The 12,789-nt window shown below is 35.1% G+C and overlaps 1 protein-coding gene across 2 annotated transcripts in view; it reads left to right on the top strand.

Moving 5' to 3' along the window:
• The first annotated feature begins 7,442 nt into the window (after positions 1 to 7,442).
• The window catches only part of LOC106050859 (retinoic acid receptor RXR-gamma-like), a 51,288-nt gene continuing 45,941 nt past the window's right edge, over positions 7,443 to 12,789 (top strand). For both annotated transcript variants that reach the window (XM_056009495.1, XM_056009497.1), the window contains exon 1: positions 7,443 to 7,610. The gene's annotated coding sequence lies outside the window, so the exon portion shown is untranslated. The remainder of the gene's footprint in view (positions 7,611 to 12,789) is intronic.

Here is a 12,789-nt window from a genome sequence, read left to right as displayed (position 1 = left end):
TGAGACAGTTATCTAACTCATTTCTTCCCGCATTGATGCGAGACTAATCATTATAAAAGACCTTAACAATGACCTTCGACATCGTGATGTCAGAACTGTGACGTGGAATTAAGCTATCGGTCTAAACTGCGACGTCTCAGGTCAGTGTCCATGCCTTCTATATCGATTGGGCTTGGTTCATATCGTACTGTGACATTGCTATCTTCAATTGCACCCCAAACCAGCTCCAGTTGTCTGGACTCTATTCTGCCACTGGATTCAGCTGGCAAGGGGCAAGAGAGTGATGCTGATGCAGCGCTAATCTCCCTCACTTTAATACATTTGTATCGCGCAAGCCACATTGTATAAACAAACTATGGCAAATACTGCTAATAATAAATCCCTGTATTTATTTATTTTTTAAATCTCTAAAAGAATTTTTTTTTAAAGATTTCGACTGGACTACGTCACAATGAAATCAATTCAATAGGATGATAAAATATATATAATTTAAGCATTGAGGCAATTCAATACGACTACACAACTGTTGTGCTAGAGAAATATAAAAGGAACAAAACCACAGTTATGTTATTCATAGGTCAATGAAATAGGGTTACACACGTACTGCAAGAAAGTGACACAAGTGGTGATATTGATAACATAACAATGTAAGAGGGTAATGCAAGAGATGTGATAGGAAAACAGCAATCTCATATTGGTATACAAGAAATGTAATAAATAATACAAGTACTGTAATAGGTAACACTGGCAATTTAATAAGACTACACAAAAAAATGTAATAGGGAAAAACTGGCAATGTTGTTAGACAACATAAAACAAAATAAAAGGGCAACACATAAAATATAATAGGGCAATACAAGCAATGTAATAGGACAACACATGAAATGTAATAGGACAACACAATTAATGTAATAGGGCAACACATGAAATGTAATAGGACAACACATGAAATGTAATAGGACAACACAAGCAATGTAATAGGACAACACATGAAATTTAATAGGGCAACACATGAAATGTAATAGGACAACACATGAAATGTAATAGGACAACACAAGCAATGTAATAGGGCAACACATGAAATGTAATAGGACAACACAAGCAATGTAATAGGACAACACAAGCAATGTAATAGGACAACACCAGAAATGTAATAGGACAACACAAGCAATGTAATAGGGCAACACATGAAATGTAATAGGGCAACACATGAAATGTAATAGGGCAACACATGAAATGTAATAGGGCAACACATGAAATGTAATAGGACAACACAAGCAATGTAATAGGGCAACACATTGAATGTAATAGGTCAACACAAGTAATGTAATAGGCCAACACATGAAATGTAATAGGCCAACACAAGTAATGTATAGGGCAACACATTGAATGTAATTGAGCAACACAAGCAATGTATAGGGCAACACAAGTAATGTATAGGGCAACACAAGTAATGTAATAGGCCAACACATGAAATGTAGTAGGCCAACACAAGCAATGTAATTGGGCAACTTAAGCAATGCAATAAGACAACACAAAGAATGTAATAAGACAACATTAGCAATGTAATGTAATAGCAATGTAATAGGACATCACAAGCAATGTAATAGTGCAACACATGCTGCAATGTGGAATGTTCATTTAGTCCTTGCTAACATTAGTGGGCAGTTTATTGAAATCAAATTGTATAGAAGACTATAAGTAAACAAAACAAACTAAATTCTATAGATAGTGTATACGTATGAAATCAATAAGAACTCCAGGCACATTACGTTCTTCCCACCTTGCATTATGGCAGGTCTGGCCAATCAAATGGTGGACCAGGGTTCGGGAAGATAGTCCATAGTACTGATAACAACAAGGTCCTTTGCTTTAAGAGCAGTCGTTTATAGGCAATGTCTACTTAGTAAGACTTTCTCTTTCTCACTCTCACTTTCTCTCTGTCTTAGACTTTCTCTTTATTTCTTACTATCTATTTCTCCTTACTCTTTCTCGTTCTACCTCTCTCTATTCTCTCTTTCTCTCTGTTTCACTATCTCTTTATTTTTCCCTTTTGCTTTCTCTTTTTTAACCCCTTTCTCATTTCCTCTCTTTCTCCATTTACACTTTTTCTCTTTTTCTCTCTTGATTTTTTTTTCTCTTTCTATTTTTTCTCTCTTTCACTTTTTTCTCTTTCTTTTTTTTTCTCTTTTTTTTTTCTCTCTCTTTCTCCGTTTTCTCTCTTTTCCTTTTTTCTCTCTTTCTCTCTCTATCTGTTGACTAAAAACTCAGATCAATATTGTAACTTAAAATGAACATTATTGGTTTTAAGTGCAGTGAGGGTATGAGAGGAAGCCTATGATTGGAGACGGCACAAATGATGGCAGAGTTTGTTGATGGCTATAGATTTGTAGGAGCAGTCTCTTTGTTTCATTAGCTCTTGGTGAATCATGGGAAGCTGGAGATGGTATGTGACAGAATGGTCAATGGAGTGGCACTGTGGTGGGCAGGGGGCTGCATGTCTTGATGATATAACGTTGTCATGGGGATAAAATTCTTTTTTTTAAAGAGGTTTCACTTTTTGTTTGATGTCTTGGAAGATGAATACAAAACAATGTACTAGTCATGTAAACATTGTACAAGTTGCCAAGTGCTTTGTTAATTCTAATTCTGTTCTGCCAATAGCTACAGCATTCATTTTTTAAGATTTCACAACTTTATGCTGGCTCTAATAACCGATGTGGGAATTCTTAGAAGCACTGGAATCTCCTTTTTTTAATCGTGCGAGTGTACCAATTCTAAGCTTTCTAAACATATTCTCTCGCTCTCTCGCTCTCTCTCTCTCTCTCTCTCTCTGTCAAGCAGTGTTTTCTATTGAATATGCCTATCTTCTTCTTATTATAGATAAAGACAAAATTCTACGCTTCTATCAGTGCCGGCCGGCTATAGCCATAGGCAAACTAGGCAGCCGCCTAGTGCCTCCGATTGTGGAAGCCTCGCACAGGACTCAAAACAATTTTTTAAAGAAATAGCAACATTTGTGTCAAATGTTATTGTTGGAGTTGTAATAAAATTGTGCAATTTTATTGTTTTCGATGTTTATGTTTTTATTTTTCTATTTTATTTTGCTCCACCATATTCTCCTAGGGCTTCCAATTATCTACTGCCGGTCCTGCTTCTATACTCTAAAGTTGTCTCTCACGGTTCATTTCTGTTTTAAAAGAATCGAAGAACTAGGAAGGTCTGTTTCTCTCTTGAGACTATCCACATATCATCCTTCAGTCTTCCTCAAGTTTTTGTACCTGATACTGTACCCTGTAGGAAGTGTAGTAAATATTCTGACTTGAGTTACTTGACTTCAATTGTTTTTGCTCCCAAGCAGAGTTTAAGATATCCTTATGACATTCTTATAACATACATATTCTTATCTTATCTTATATAATACAGACGTTACTTCAAAAAAGAAGATGATTCCTACGTGTCATGCATTCAGTCATGCTAATTAACCAATGACTTAAATTCTGCCAAGTCACTGGTTTTCCTGGCTAGCTCAGGCAACCCATTCCATGCTCTAATAGCTCTAGGGAAGAATAACATTCTCATAACATTTTCTTAAGATTGTCATAACAATCTCATAAATTACTCATACAGTTCTCACAATAACTCCATAACACCATCCTAACACCATCATAACACCATCCTAACACCATCATAATACCATCCTAACACCATCCTAACACCATCATAACACCTGTTATGAATTAACGTCTAATCATGAACGTCATCTAACGATGTCTGAGAAATATCTTGAACACTCGGTGGTAATAGAAGACACCAAACTGTGGGAGATGGGTTAACTCTTTCACTCCTAATCGACGATACAATCGTTGATTTTGACCTCATTAAATTAAATTAAAGTTTAATTTTTTAAACTTGACTTTGAATTATATAAAAAGAGCATGTATTTCCCTTTAATACTATACCAAACACAACGTTTTCTAATAAAAACAACAAAGATATTGAAGCCCAATCATAACAGGTGAGTGAAATAGTAATGAGCAAAATGAAGAATTCTTCAAACGTGGAAAAATAATTACGGAGAGAAAGAGTTAACAGAGAAATACAGAGGTGCAGATCTTAGAGAGGAAGTGGAGATGGATCGGTCGCACCCTTAGAAAATATACCAACAACAGAGCTAGACAGGCCTTAGAGTGGATCCTCCCCAGGGCACAAGACGTGGAGGAAGACCAAAAAGTACATGGCGGCATAGTGTACTAGAGGAAGACGAGAGGACAGGAAAGAGCTGGGAAGCCATTAAAAAACTAGCAAGAGACCGTGGAGAGTGGCGTGACTTTACTGAGGCCCTATGTTCCATAAAGAACGTAAAGGAAAGATGATGATGAATGTTAGCGTTTTGGAAGAAATAAATGTTTGAAGTGAAGATTTATATTTGCACTGGACGCCCCCTCTCGTACCAATTATAAGTAAAATTGTCGATTTATTAGTAGAGGGGGGAATGTTTCCTCATGAGAATAATTTGTTTTAAGAATATCACAGCAGATGGAATCTGAGATCATTCATGAAGTACAGACTTTTAAAATCAGAACATTCTTAATAAAATATTTTACACATTTTATAAGTGTTTCTCAATATTCTATAGATAGCGAAATAACACTGGTATGTGTGCGTATATATAACAATTTTTGTAACTGTGTGACAGAAAAATACAGAAAAAGGGAAAAAAATGGCGTAACAGTGTAAGGAAGAATGATACATACAATACATACTATTTGCTTATTATTTATGTATGTTGTATGCACTCTTAACAAAAGTAACCCTTAAGGCTACAGAATGTTTGGTCTATAGGAAGGTGTGAGTATATGGGTTCCCGATAGATTCACCAGAGCTTGGCATCCCGTTTACCTTAACACTGGCAGACGTCGCTTCATCTTGTCGTTTGACCTTAGCATTTCGAAGGACATCATTCCACATGATATCAATATTTCAAAAGTGCCACAACCAATTAACAATCAAGTTGAGAAATACATTAAGTGAAACATGAAAATCGAATCTTTTGGTTTCATTACCTAAGAAGCAGCAAACAGATAAGGCATTCGGGTTGAAGGCTCTGATGTTGGTTGCTTTGATACGGAAAATACGCTGAAACACTCAGCAAACATTATCTCTTCGATTAATGAGAGCTGCTTTATCTCACGGGGAGCGATCATTATTTTCAATCAATTCTTTGCTTTTGTTGCGTCTGCTTGATTGGAAGAGATGAAAGTTTTCAGTTGTTAAAATTGTGCAATAAATATTGATTGGACCATCTTGTACTGTCGCTCCAGTTGAATACTGTAGTAGAGAAATATTTCTTGTGTCTACTTAACCAATTCAAGATATGTTTTAAAAGTGTAATAATCAATGCAAGTTCGTTTCTTAGTTCCGATCTCTTTATTTTTAGAATATAAAGACTAGTTTTCGAGTCTGAAGATTAGGGAGGAGTGCAGTACTTTATGTTGCGACACAGTACTAGCTGTCAGCTCAATATTTTGCCACATCCAGCGAAGATATGGCTTTTGTTTTTCGGTAGTTGGCTTAGATGCTCTTTTCGATACCTACGTCTGCCCTTTGTCTTTAAAACACAAAACTACAAACTTTTTTGAAACCTGAGATAAAGTTGAGGAAACGCTCGAGAGTTTCTTTTCCAAGCCTCAGTGTGGCGCCTTCGTGGAAATGTTCATTAAGAGAGATGGATATCTGAACAGGGAAAAAAACTTAACCTTCAGTGGGCTTTTACAGTCAGTTTTAGTAAGGGAAATAATGCATGTAGAGAGAATGTAAGAAAGACTCGCTAGCCCGTGCAGTCCGACTCGAGGTTCCCCCCCCCCATTCCATTGTAACAGCCTACGATTAATTACATCCAGAACTTCAACTACACATTATCTTATCTTATCTTATCTTATATAATGCATTACATTTATTACATTACATTAAATTCGAGGCGTAGGTAGGGTGGGAGGAGGGGGGTGTCAAAATTCGATAGTCCGCCCGGGCCCCCGCTTAAGGGAGGGCCCAGATGAATGTCCTATTTTTTTTATAATAAATATTGAATAATGCGCCACTGCTATTACCATGGAGTCAAAAGTACTAGCCAGTATTTATTCTAGATGAAAGCACGACGTGAAGCAATATGAATTACAATTTGTCACTTGGGCATTATCTGTTATGACATGATTAGGATTTAGTTATTTGTTTCGGGAATAGGGGGAAAGTTTTACTTAGCGACGATGACGTAAAGTTTGTTAAAAAGTAAGAACGCTCTAAGTTACACTATCAACAGGCTTTTTAGTATACAGACAGCTAGTAACGCAGGACATTAGACGGATCCCTTCTTAAGTGTTAAACGTGTTTATAGTTTCAATAATAGTGTCCCTATCTTGATTGTTTTGGCATTTCACCGGTGTTTGAAGGTTACCTCCTGTTTATTTCATTGATTGTGTTTGACACGGCGGAAGAGCCACAACAATCTCGTCAATAAACAGGGGTATTATTCATTAAAAGAGTCTTATTGATTTTTTTTATTTTACTTATTTACTATACCCATTGGAGTTTAGACTTATATATCTATTAAGTACATTGTCTCATGTCATGATGTGGAGTGTCAAAATGCAAGGACCCTTAAAGCGATCAAGCCCCCCGGGTCCACAAATCCTTAGCTACGCCACTGATTACATTGAATATATCTAAAATCTCTTACAGCGGTATGGTACATGACAACAAATATGTAAACTCATTTTTAAAATCATTTTTTGTTTACGAAACGTTATTCGTCTTTCATGCAGCTGGTGACTGTTTCGTCAAAGCGAATATTCTACTCAAAAGAACTAATGAATGAAAGATTTAAACAAAAATGGAACATTTTCTACACCGCCTCTATTCACCCTTCCCACGAAAAATAAATCCAATAATTGCGTATCTATAACTCTAATAATAGGCTTCTAGATCTGGACTTAAAATACGATGCGCAAAATGTATTAATTTATTAAACTCTTTAAAGAATAAGGCATACATGCGGGGATTTCCAAAGACGGAGTTTGTTCAAGATAAAGATATTCAAATTTTAAAAAGTAATTTTTTGTTAGACTTTAAGAAATTATAACGGTTAAACAGGAGATTTCCCAATGTGGCGAAACAACCGGCAGTTCTTTTCTTAAAGATATACATCAACAGAGAACATCTCGAGAACCGCGTCCATCCATCCAGGATGTTGAGCCCAGGACTTTGCAAGCTGAATAGAGGAATTGTAAAAATGAGCAACTACTTAATGAATATTCAATGTACAGGAACATAATAAAAACTTTTTCCTGTTTATTAGATACTCCGTTTAAACGGGTTCTCTTTAACGCCGTGATGTTACAAGGTCAGTTACTGTTTCAACTGATTCTATTTTCGTGATCTGGTTGTCGGCTGTTGGGTCAGATAAATGATAAGTTGATATTGATGTTCTTGTCTTCGCAGTCCTGGAAGATATCAACTAGTCAAAACGTTTAAGGACTGTTCGTCAGTTCACACAGTGTCTCTACAGCTAAATGTCAGAACTATGGACTTCGTAGCATTACATTGGTCTTACCGTGAGTAACTAAGTAGACTAGGAAATGTAGTTTTTTTCTTCATAATAGAGGCGCCCTTTTGCGGTTGGCGGGGCCCCGGGCGAGTGTCGTGTCAGGGCCACGAATATTTGTTCAATGGGTTGACGTTGCAAAATATTCTCTTTATCTCGGGGCCCCCCTAAGAAGCAGAGCCTGGGGGAGTTGCACTACTCGCCACACCCTGACTCTCTCTCTCTCTCTCTCTCTCTCTCTCTCTCTATATATATATATATATATATATATATATATATATATATATAAATATATAAACTGCGCAGCCCCACCTTTGACCTACATATTTTGCCACATTCAGTGCAAGCATAGCCATTGTCCGCAGGTGGTCGATTTAGATTATCTTTTCCGTCTGCATTTGTCCTCGGCAGCGGATTTCCTCTCTCTCTCTCTCTCTCTCTCTCTCTCTCTATATATATATATATATATATATATATATATATATATATATATATATATTATGAAGATAAAATCAGAGATAAGGATTCTTTACACTTTTAAAATGTACACTACAACGCTACTTCATTCACCAATGCATAGACGATACCACATTTTTTTTAGCATTGCGATACAATAATTTGTCACTTATGAATCTACGCTAGGTCTATTACAAGGCTCTGTATGGCAAATGGTGTTCAAATTACATGAGCATATACGGAACTCATTTGTTTTTCATTATAATAACGTATTAGTAAAAGGTAAACTAGTTGATTGTGTTGAAACTTGTCCACAACGTTTTGGTAGTATTTGTTTGGTTTTAAATTTATTTTAAATAGCGATGCGAAAAAAAATTTCGATTTTTTTTGTATCAGATTAATAATGATAATTCTTGTCTTCGAGTCCGAAGATCAATGAAACAGGCAGTATTTCCCGTGGCTACATACCCCTTAGCTGTGACCTACATATTTTGCCACATTACAGCATGCATAGCCATTGTCCGCCCGAGGTCGACTTAGATAAGAATGCGAGATGACTAATTGTGCATGCTGGGACAGATTCGTCTCTAATTGCACAACTTTATTTGTTTGTTTTATTTGCTAGTTCTCTTTTTATTTCTGCTGTTTCAACAGTTGTTTATGTCTTACGAGCTCAATATAAAAGACATTCAATTAACAAATTAGAAGGCATTAAAAAATGATTTTAAAAAGGACATCCTTGACATTGTCTGGTTTGACTATTGATATAATTTTTGTTCTACCAACTTCCTAATTTTATTTCGTTATCCTATCTCCTATATTGGAGATTTTCATACATGACGTTCAAGCTATAAATAGCTAGCTATTTGGTGTATCCGGTGTATAAAGTAAAGGAGGTGTCGATAGGCTATTTTTTTTTTAATTAGCATTTATATAGTGCAACATTCATGCTTATAGCATGTTCAGAGTGTCTTGGTCCGATCTTATTTGTGGACCAGTGGAAGGAGGGGGTATCTGGCAGAAGGTTTTTCTATGCTGTCTTTAGGTGCTCAGTAAACATAACTCTGCTCGAACCACTTGATAGGAAGCCAAGTCAAGCTCAATTGTACTAAGCCGTTGGGCCACACATCCCAAATTTTTAAAATGTAAATGTTAATATAATTTTTTTTTGCACTTTTTTAGTATTACAGAATCAAATCTAATATAAGCTCTTCAGTTTCTTATCCCAGACTAAATACAGTGGAAGTGGAATAGGACTTTAAAACGTATTTACAAACAAACGTTCAAGTAAATAGCAGTACTAAACGAGATTTTATAATACGAAGGATAGCTGCCACTCATTGAGATATTGTTCAATGTACAGCTCTTTAACTCTTTGACTGCTGTGTTTTGTTTTCAAAAAAATGCTACTTTTTTAAAAAAAATAAGAAAATGTTCCAAACATGGCTAAAACAAAAATTTATTGTTTAAGTACCAATGATGCTATAGTAACAAATTTGGTATCAAAGTAAAGGTAAATGAATGGAGAATGTGAAAATGTAAACATCTTTCTATTTAAATATAAGATACAAATTATAATCTAAATAATATGACACTCAAAAAAAAAATGGATGCCAACTTTAGAACTTTTGAGACCTAAATTTAGATTTTGTTCTTTGTATTACTGTTGAAACAGCATATTTAGACTATTTACAGCATTTTCAAAAAGAAATGTGATAAAACAGTCAATAAAAGATGATGACTCATTGATTATATTATTATTTTTACCTTGTTTTTTAGTCAGAAAAAAAGTGAAAATTATTGCGCTTTTCATTACTACCAATAACAATAGATACCAGTACTAAATCTATCAACCAAATGCACTCAAATATTATGTACATTTGAATCAATGGGATATAGATCTAGATTTGTCTTCTTTTTATTTGCATAGAACATCTTTCATTCTAATACTAGACCAGTGCAAGACATAGGCTAGCGAGAGATCAAAGCCTAAATCTCTAACTAGATGAAGGACAATAAAAATCCTAATTCATTTTACCTAAGATTTAGACATCAAATAGATCATTATTACTGTTCCTTTGTGATATTTTCAAAAAGAAATGTGATAAAATAGTCAATAAAAGATGATGAATCATTGATTATATTATTATTTTTACCTGGTTTTTTAGTCAGAAAAAAAAGTGAAAATTATTGCGCTTTTCATTACTACCAATAACAATAGATACCAGCACTAAATCTATCAACCAAATGCACTCAAATATTATGTACATTTGAATCAATGGGATATAGATCTAGATTTGTCTTCTTTTTATTTGCATATAACATCTTTCATTCTAATACTAGACCAGTGCAAGACATAGGCTAGCGAGAGATCAAAGCCTAAATCTCTAACTAGATGAAGGACAATAAAAATCCTAATTCATTTTACCTAAGATTTAGACATCGAATAGATCATTATTACTGTTCCTTTGTGATAAATTATGGATTTAGAATAGTTTTATATTTTACTTTTATTTAGTAGTAAACCTTTTGGAGTGCAACTTGAACCAGTATAGTGATGGTGATGATTTTTACCAAAAAACAATACTAAAAAAAATTGCTAGAAAATATACCAAGAAAAGGCCCAGCATGGTGGATGAATATTGGATTTAGATCTGCCATTTCTGTTGTTTTCATTTATCTAAGGGTTAGATCTATAGGAATCTACAAAGGTGTAAAGATAAAAGCATAGATCTAGTCAACCTTGATCTACATTCAAGACCTAGCCCTAGTCTAAGGCTAAGGCCTAAGCCTAAGCATATAAGGCAATACTAGATCTAGATCTAAATCTAAATGCTAATAATGTCCAAGTCTGCTTCATTCTATGCTAAATCTTGATCAAGATCTTCATTATTACAATTCATAGAAGTATAAATAAAACAATAATAAAGCTTCTTCAGTAGTAAACATTGTGGGTGTGTCTTGGACAAGCATAGCCATGATGTTGTAGATTTTTACAGATAAACAATACTAAAAAAAAAAAAGAAAATGGGGAAAAAATGCCCACAGTAGATGATTATTTGATGTAGATCTACCATTTCCTTTCTTTTTATTTACCAAAAGCTTAGATCTAAAGATATATCTAGATCTAGAGTCCAAGTCTAGAGATAAAAGCTTAGATCTAGTCAATCTCGATCTACAGACTACACCTAGTTGACCTAGCCTACTGACAATAATAGATTTAGATCTAAATACTAATAATATAGATATAATCATATAAATACGCTAAATTTAGACCTACCTGAATCTAATCTAGATCAAATTCTTCATTATTACTATTTATTTGTGATAATTTTTAGAATAATTATAAAGTTTCTTCAGTAGTCAACATTGTGGGTGTGTCTTGGACTAGCGTAGTCATGGCGACGTTTTTTTACATTGTAAAAAAAGTAATAAATAAATGTCTAAATAAAGCCAAAAGCTTCTAATTTCTATGTAAACAAAGGATGAAGAACTCTTTTATAAATTAAAAATAGTTCCACTGTTGTTAGTTAAAATTTTTAATTTAAAAATGCAACAAAACAAAGGTAGGGTAAGAACGTCTATGGGATAGACGTTCCGTGCGTTTAGGGCAGACAGACCGTCTATGGGATAGACGCTCCGCACTCATTGAGTTAAGATGGCAACAATGAAGCGACCTTGGCATAAAGTTGATCGTGAGAATCTCCACTAGAACTAAGGAGGAGATCACAATGTTTATAACTGTGTGTCAAAATCCCCAATAGATTTCCCAAATAAATAAAAAAGGACATAATGTAACCAAGTTGCATCCAGCATTTTCGAATAGCTGTTTTAGCTTCATGCTGTTGTTTTTAAATGCGTATTTATTTCTAGATTCATAAGTCCTTATATAGGAATTTGCCTTGAAGACCGATTATTTAAAAGATTATGAATTAAATGATATTAAAAAGCGAAAGTTATGCTGGATAGGATACAGCCTTCGAAAGCCAAGTACCAATGCTGCAAGGCAATCAGTACATTTGATCGGAATCCGCAAGGAAAGAAGAGAGTGTGCAGGGCCAATCAAACGTGAAAGAGGTCAGTCCTCAATGAGGCGTGATAAACAGGAATAAGTAAGTTGAGTGTGTATGTCTATGAGGGGAAAAATTTATACTAGCCGACCTGCGGCGTAGCATACGCCGCTATTAAGTGACGGGTGAACGCTTCCTGAAAGACACAGTTATCCAAATGGGGTGGTTTTGGGCAAATATATAGAGGATTACTTCCCCCCCCCGCCCCTCTTTTTTTTTCTGAGCCGCGCTCTCTGTCGCGCGAAAGTTACGTGGGTAACTCTAGTCCGACTTGCAGAAATAAGAGTTATCTTTCCATGACTTTTTGATCGAGGGTTAGAGAGTCGGTGTGCGTGCGAGGTCTCCCGCATGATTGGGAAACATAGAGAATTAATATAAGTATATTGTTTAAGAGAGGGTAAGAGAAAGAGGGGGGAGGGGGGGAGAGAAATAACTCATCAGCATCAGTTTGTATATATTTGCTTAACTTTCCTGTTCCATATAAACCAGTTCACTTCGCTCAGATGTAAACACTAGCAGTTACAACGGAAGTAATCAGACAGCACCCCGACATGACTATATGATGACTATAGATTTATTTAAAAAAACAACAACTGCTTTTCGACCCATTTACCTGTTGAGTCTTTACGTTTTTATTAGATTACTTTTTTTCGCTCTCATTTT

The sequence above is a fragment of the Biomphalaria glabrata genome, chromosome 14, assembly GCF_947242115.1.
Source record: "Biomphalaria glabrata chromosome 14, xgBioGlab47.1, whole genome shotgun sequence".
NCBI classification, from domain to species: domain Eukaryota; kingdom Metazoa; phylum Mollusca; class Gastropoda; family Planorbidae; genus Biomphalaria; species Biomphalaria glabrata.
The sequence above is the reverse complement of the archived record's forward strand: the minus strand, read 5'-3'. Positions and strand labels throughout refer to the sequence as shown.